This window comes from Citrus clementina, unplaced genomic scaffold (assembly GCF_000493195.1).
Source record: "Citrus clementina cultivar Clemenules unplaced genomic scaffold, Citrus_clementina_v1.0 scaffold_6, whole genome shotgun sequence".
Taxonomy (NCBI): Eukaryota; Viridiplantae; Streptophyta; class Magnoliopsida; order Sapindales; family Rutaceae; genus Citrus; species Citrus x clementina.
In genome coordinates this window covers 8,708,354-8,716,199 of record NW_006262139.1, presented here as the reverse complement: position 1 = coordinate 8,716,199, position 7,846 = coordinate 8,708,354, and the positions used below count along the sequence as shown (strand labels likewise).

At 37.7% G+C, this 7,846-nt stretch overlaps 1 non-coding gene across 1 annotated transcript; it reads left to right on the top strand.

Moving 5' to 3' along the window:
• Positions 1-4,540: 4,540 nt before the first annotated feature.
• On the top strand, positions 4,541-4,644 carry LOC112097572. Its single transcript, XR_002905103.1, has one exon. It is a non-coding gene; the product is annotated as a small nucleolar RNA R71 (small nucleolar RNA).
• Positions 4,645-7,846: the final 3,202 nt, after the last annotated feature.

The following is a 7,846-nucleotide window of genomic DNA, read 5'->3' as shown; positions in this document are numbered from 1 at the left end:
TAATGTGCTTGTCATGAAAGACTTTCATTCGTTGCTTGTAAATCTTGGCATTTTCGTATGCATCATTGCGAATTTCTTCAAGTTCTGCCAGTTGTAATCTTCTTTCTGAGCTGGCATGCTGCATATCAAAGTTGAACTTCTTGATGGCCCAATATGCACGATGTTCGAGTTCCACAGGTAGGTGGCAAGCTTTTCCATACACTAGCCTGTAGGGTGACATCCCAATCGGGGTCTTGAAAGCCGTTCTATATGCCCATAATGCATCATCAAGTCTTAATGACCAATCTTTTCTGTCTGGCCTCACCGTCTTTTCTAATATGTGCTTTATTTCTCGATTGGATATCTCAACTTGGCCACTGGTTTGCGGATGATACGGGGTTGCCACTTTGTGTGTGATTGAATACTTTGTCAAAAGTGCTTTGAATGCTTTGTTACAAAAGTGGGCACCACCATCACTGATTATTGCTCGAGGGAATCCAAAGCGTGAGACAATGTTGTTTTTCAAAAATCCTATCACCACCTTGTGATCATTGGTTCTACATGGAATTGCTTCTACCCATTTTAAGACGTAGTCAACACCAACCAATATGTATTGATGGCCAAAAGAAGGGGGAAAGGGTCCCATGAAGTCGATACCCCATACGTCAAAAATCTCAACCACTAAAATTGGATTTAGTGGCATCATGTTCCTTCGTGTAATGCTCCCCATTCGTTGACACCTATCACATGAAGAACAAAAAGTGTAAGCGTCTCGAAATAGTGTTGGCCAATAGAAACCACATTGTAAAACTTTAGTCGCTGTTTTCTTAGCACTGAAATGGCCTCCACAAGCTTGTTCATGGCAGAATGAAAGGATATTCTGAATTTCATTTTTTGGGACACATCGTCTAACAATTTGGTCTGCACAATACTTGAACAAATACGGGTCATCCCAAAAGAAATTCTTTATTTCCGCAAAGAATTTGATCTTGTCTTGCTTGGTCCAATGCTCTGGAAGTTTACCTGTAACAAGATAATTAACTATATCAGCATACCAAGGTAATACTTCCACACTCATTAATTGTTCATCTGGAAATGACTCATTTAATATTAATGGCTCTGTAATTGTGTCAAAGTGAAGACGAGAGAGATGGTCCGCCACAACATTTTCTGACCCTTTCTTATCTTTGAATTCCAAGTCAAATTCCTGCAAAAGTAACACCCAACGAATTAGTCTAGCTTTTGCATCTTTCTTTGTGAGAAGATATTTAAGAGCAGCATGATCTGTGAACACAATTATTTTACAACCAATGAGATAAGATCGAAATTTTTCCAATGCAAACACTACTGCTAGCATTTCTTTTTCAGTAGTTGAATAGTTCAACTGTGCATCATTCAATGTCATACTAGCATAGTAAATAACATGAGGAATTCGATCAACTCTTTGTCCTAAAACTGCTCCTACTGCATAATCAGATGCATCACACATGAGCTCAAATGGTAAGCTCCAGTTTGGGGCCTGAATGATGGGTGATGATGTCAACAATTGTTTTAATTTTTCAAACGCCATGAGACATGAATCATTAAAGATAAAAGGTACATCCTTAGCAAGTAAATTGCATAAGGGTCTAGAAACTTTGCTAAAATCTTTAATGAAACGTCTATAGAAACCAGCATGCCCAAGGAAAGATCTTACTTCTCTGACTATTTTGGGTGAAGGAAGATTAGAAATGAGATCCACCTTGGCTTTGTCCACCTCAATACCTTTGCTCGAAATGATGTGACCGAGGACAATACCTTGTTTTACCATAAAATGGCACTTCTCTCAATTTAAGACCAAATTCTTCTCGATACATCTCTGCAGAACTAGCGTTAGATGATGTAAACATTGATCAAACGAGTCACCAAAGACAGAAAAGTCATCCATAAAGACTTCAAGGAATCGTTCAACCATATCAAAAAAAATGCTCAACATGCATCGTTGAAATGTAGCAGGTGCATTACATAATCCAAATGGCATTCTCCTATATGCAAATGTGCCAAAAGGGCAAGTGAAAGTAGTTTTCTCTTGATCTTTTGGTGCTATGGGAATCTGATTATATCCTGAGTAACCATCTAGAAAGCAATAAAATTCGTGGCCTGCTAATCTATCAAGCATTTGATCGATAAATGGTAAAGGAAAATGATCTTTACGTGTGACAGAATTCAATTTTCTATAATCAATGCATACACGCCATCCTGTAGTTACTCTAGTTGGTATCAATTCATTATCGGCATTCGTAACTACTGTGACTCCTGACTTTTTGGGGACAACTTGTACAGGACTGACCCATGAACTATCAGAAATGGGGTAAATGATACCTGCATCTAATAGCTTAAGGACTTCAGTTCTAACCACTTCTTTCATATTAGGATTTAACCGACGTTGCATTTCCCTAGTAGATTTAGCATTTTCATCAAGGTGAATGTAATGCATGCAGTCTACTGGATTTATACCTTTGATGTCTGCTATGGTCCATCTTAATGCTCCTTTGTGCTCTTTTAAAACATCCAACAACTTACCTTTTTGTTCATCATTGAGGGATGATGAGATGATTACCGGCAGAGAACTTTCTTCTCCCAAAAATGCATATTCCAAAGTGTTGGGTAATGGTTTGAGCTCGAGTTTCGGTGGTGATTCTGATGATGGGATGAGTTTCTTCTCTGATGGTGCTAGTTGTTCAACTCTTGACTTCCATTTATTAGTGTCCATAGATGGTGCTGAGTCAAGTAGGGCGTTGACCTCATCAACCGATCTGTCAATATCAAAATCAAAACCAAAGTGAGTTAAACATGTTTGTAAAGGATCATCACTAAGGTTTGAAACAAAAGTATCATCAACTAATGCTTCAATTAAATCCACATCAACAATTCCATCATCTGCACTGTGAGGTTGTTTGGCAATGTTGAAGATGTTCAGCTCCATAGTCATGCTGCCGAAAGACAACTGCATATTTCCAGTCCTGCATTGAATGTGAGCATCCGCAGTTGCCAAGAAAGGTCGGCCTAGAATAATGGGGATGTGCTTCCTTGAATCCTGTATTGGTTGAGTGTTAATTACAATGAAATCAACAGGAAAATAAAACTTGTCTACCTGGATAAGCACGTCCTCCACAATACCACGAGGTATTTTCGTGGACCGATCTGCAAGCTGTAACACCACTGGAGTTGGGTGTAATTCTCCAAGTCCAAGTTTCACAAATACAGAATAAGGCAACAAATTTACACTAGCTCCTAAATCCAACAAAGCATTCTCAATTGTGTGGTTCCCTATACTACATGGATAGTTGGGGAGCCTGGGTCTTTGTATTTTAAAGGAATTTTATGTTGGAGTATAGAACTAACGTTTTCTGTTAAAAATGCCTTCTTTTGCACATGCATATTTCTCTTTTTAGTACAAAGGTCTTTAAGAAACTTGGCATAAGATGGAACTTGTTTAATAGCATCAAGTAAAGGGATGTTAACACTTAACTGTTTGAAGATTTTGAGAATCTCACCTGTGGATTTTCCCTTTTTGCCTTTTGCTAACCTCTGAGGAAATGGAGCTTTAGGAACATATTCTCGTGGGTTGGTTTCTTCTTTTTCCTCCAGTGGTGAGTCCTCAACATTCACAGGTACAATTTGATTTTCTTTTGTCACCGGCATCTCCACTTTGTTGTCGACTTCCTTTCCTTTTCGCAAGGTCATTACTGCTTTGACCTCTCCATGTTGCTGTGGTGAACTGGTACTTGCTTCATGTACTCCTTTAGGGTTAGGCACTGGTTGACTTGGAAACTTGCCTTTCTCAACAGTCATTGCCAAGGTCTGAACTGAAGAAGCAAGTTGTCCCACCATCTTCTCGAGGCTTGAAACTGATTGAGCTTGTGAGTTGAAGCCTACTCTCAACTCATTTCGTAGTCCATCAATGGTGCAGTTCTATTGCTCAATCGTGGAGTGAGTAACATTCCTGAAATTTTGGAATGCATCCTCCCATGGTCTGGGTTGAGAGAAATTCTGGTTCTGATTGTATGGTCTAAATGGTGGCTGAGAGGCTTGAGGATTTTGTGGAATTGGTGGAGCTGGAGCTGCTGGTCCATTCTGTTGGAATCCTTGAGACCATGAAAAATTGGGGTGGTCTCTCCATCCAGGGTTATATGTGTTGGAGTATGGGTTGTAATTTGAAGGCTTTCTCATTACACCTATGGCATTGGCTTGATCTGGATATGAGTCAGGGTCATGTGGTTCTGTTGATTTAGCAGTCGATAACGATGCTATTTGTCGAGCAAGACCTTCAACCATCTCCTTGACTTCTTTGATTCCCGAAGTTGACTCGCCAATTTGAAACTCATTTACTCCTTTAATTTTTCTAGTATTCCTGAGTGATCGACTCCGTTGTTGGGAATTATCCGCTTGTCGCTGGAAGAATTCCCAAATCTCGGATGCACTTTTTGACATTAGCTCTCCTCCACTTGTCGCCATTAGCCATTCTTGCACATTTGGCAATAATCCCTCCAAAACGTATTGGCATTGGAGCCATTTCTCGTACCCATGATGTGGACACTTCAAGAGTAGCCCATTGAATCGCTCCCACGTTTCGAAAAACTGCTCGTCATCTTTCTGGGTAAACTCCGAGATTTTCCTGCGAATAGCATTGGTTTTATGCACTGGGAAATATTTATTCAAAAATTTCGTTACCATTTGTTCCCATGATGAAATGCTATTAGCAGGCAACGTATTTAACCATGAACGAGCTCTATCCTTTAAAGAAAATGGGAATAGTCTAAGTTTAACATCATCATCTGAAAAATTCTCATATTTGAATGTTTGACAAATGGCATGAAAATCATTCAAATGATTATATGGATCCTCATTTTCTAGGCCATAAAATGTAGGGAGACAATTTAACACACTAGGTTTTAATTTAAAACTCCTAGCAGCTACATTTGGGTATCTTATGCATGACGTGCTCAAATTAGCTAAGGGACTAAAATAGTCCTTAAATGGCCTCTCTTGTGGTGCTTGTAAATCCATTCCAAATTTATTTTTAATGTGCTTTTGTGTGCGAAGTGTTTTTTCTAGTTCAAGGTCTATAGGTTCAAGATTAGGAAATAATGACCTACGACCATGCATGCAAAACAAATAAAATAAAAATAAAGATGGGAACAAAACAAATAAAAATAAAGAAGAGAGAGAAATTACGATACTAACCTTATTGCGCTATTATAACATTTCTATAAAAACACACAAAAATAAATACGTGAAATAAATTAACTAAAAATTAAATTAATAAAATAAAAAATTACAAAGAAAAAAAATTGAAAATTAAATTACATAATTTTAAAGAAGAAAAAGAAATACTAACCTTTAAATGCGGATTTACTTTTTTCTTTTTTTTTAATAAAAAAAATACAAGAAAACAAATAAAAGAAATTATTCACAAAAATTAATTCTATGAATTAAAATTACTTACCTCCCCGGCAACGGCGCCAAAAACTTGTTGTGCAAATTTTAATGTACTCGCAAGCGCACGAATCTATTGTAGTATAGACTAATGGTGATGAGTGTCGATCCCACGAGGAGGTGGATTTTAATTATATATAGAATTAATTTTGTAAATGGGTAGTTGGATTTATGGTGGAAATGATTTGGAATATGCTAATAATTAAATTAAAATGGTGAGAATAAATTCTAAAATTGGAATTGCAATTGAGAGAATAATTTGAAGAGAAAATCTATTAAATTGACGTACTTGGGTATCTGGATCCGTATCAACATGCATCATGGGCTAAATAATCCGTATTAATGCCAATTAAATCATAAGGGGGGAATCCACACCTCATGAACCGCGCTCTAATCAATATGGTGCTAAGGGCTTATCGTGCCAAATAATAATAACCTTGTACCAGAGGGCCGGTGAAACCAAGGCGGTACTAGACAAGATCAGTATTATTTGTCGATGATAAGTCAAATCATCCACAAAAACTAGAGGGGAAAAGAAAATAAATTTACCAAATAAAGCCCATGACACATGTTGAGACTTCACCTTCAACCCAAGCTTGAAAGAAAATTAGCCACTCATAATTAAACTAGGGGCAAAATGGGAATTTATTAAAATACGAAGAAAATACAAGATGGAGAAGGAATTACAAAAAATGGATCCCAAAAATGGATTCAGAGATATCAAATTAGGGGGGGGAGGCCCCCTTTTTATAGATACATGGAGTAAATCATGACCATCGGATTAAAAACAGTTTGGACGCTCAGGATTGCGCCAAGTCATCAGTCAACAGTCCACGGTTTGACCACGCGGATGAACAGTAACACGGTTTGACTCGGATGAACAGTAACGCGGTTTGGTTGAAAATAATCCTGTGTGATGCATGTACCGTACGCGAGATTTTTCATCCACTGATATGCTGCCACGTCACCATCAATAGTACATAAGAATTTTAGCCCAACAGGATCGTGACACATCATCGGTCAATGCCACATCATCGGTCAATGCCACGTCATCGATCTGTCTATGTGAACAGTGCTGTGAACAGTAACGTATACAGTACCGTATACGTGAATAGTACCGTACATGTGAATAGTGCCATTTTTCCTTTTATGCTCCTCTTAAAGTTTTCGACCGTCCTAAGTTCAAAAGTGATGTCCGTTTTACCGTCTGATCTCTCCTTTATTGTGAAATGACTATAATGCCCCTAAAATACATAAAATACTTAATTAAAATAAAACACATGTAATTAAATCACAAGAAGGTTAAATACATAAAAGTAAGGGTTGTTAGTAAGACTTGAAATGTAAAATGACGGTTTTCTCCTTTATAAATATGCATTTTCTAACACTCAACAAAAGGCTAGTCTCCTACTTTTGGAGTTAAAAATAGTTCTAATGTGGCTAAGTTTACCCTTACACTCTATAGCAGAGCCTTATCCTCCTTCACTATAAATCGCCCATGTTTGAAACCTTTGTTCAAGATAGGGATGAAAGGTCACTAGGATTGTTGCCTGCCATCCAATAAGAGATATATACTGAGCCAGAGGAGGGTAGCTTCTTGAGTTAATAAAGACCCTTGATATCATCTATAGTAACTGCTTCCTTGAATAAATCTCTCCACTACACCCAATAATACTTTTCAAAGTGGGAAGACTGAGTTGAACATGAAGGACATCAAGGCAAACCAACAACTTCTTAATAAATGACTGGAAGGGTAACCTAAAGCCAAAATGAAAAAGGTTAATGTAAAAGGGAAGCCTAGATCTAAGAGCATCAGACCTCTCATTATCACCGGGAAACCTTAATCAAAGAAGGGCTATGATATTTTTCTCACAGGAGGTTGTTATGTTACATAATATCATGTAACCGTTGGATAAAAATCTAACGATTGTGAAAATAATAATATAATTATATAACATAAAAAAAGTCTTTCTCACAACAAAGTTCATGTCCTTTTGGTACACCCTTATGATGGTATCAAATGGTGAGGAATTTTTGGTCGAGTCAAAGTGGAATTAAAATTTAGAGAGATGGCAACACCCTTCTTTTTAAAGTTATGGCCTTCCTTAAGAGTTTTGCTCCTCTTTTTAGGTTTCATAAAGGGCAAAACCCTATGTGAGTCTGGAGCCGTAGTACTCTTACTATCCTTATCAAAATCCTTTCTAGAATTACTCCTAGATCTCGTCTCTTTTTCCTTCCTAATGGACCCTCTAAAAATACCATCATCTTCCTCACCACTCAAAGTAGGGAGGTAACTATAGCTAAAGGAAGTATGAAAACAAGAGAACTCACCATTTTCTCTATTTGAGTCAGCATTGTCCTCCGAAGACAAGCCACTGATTTTCCTTTT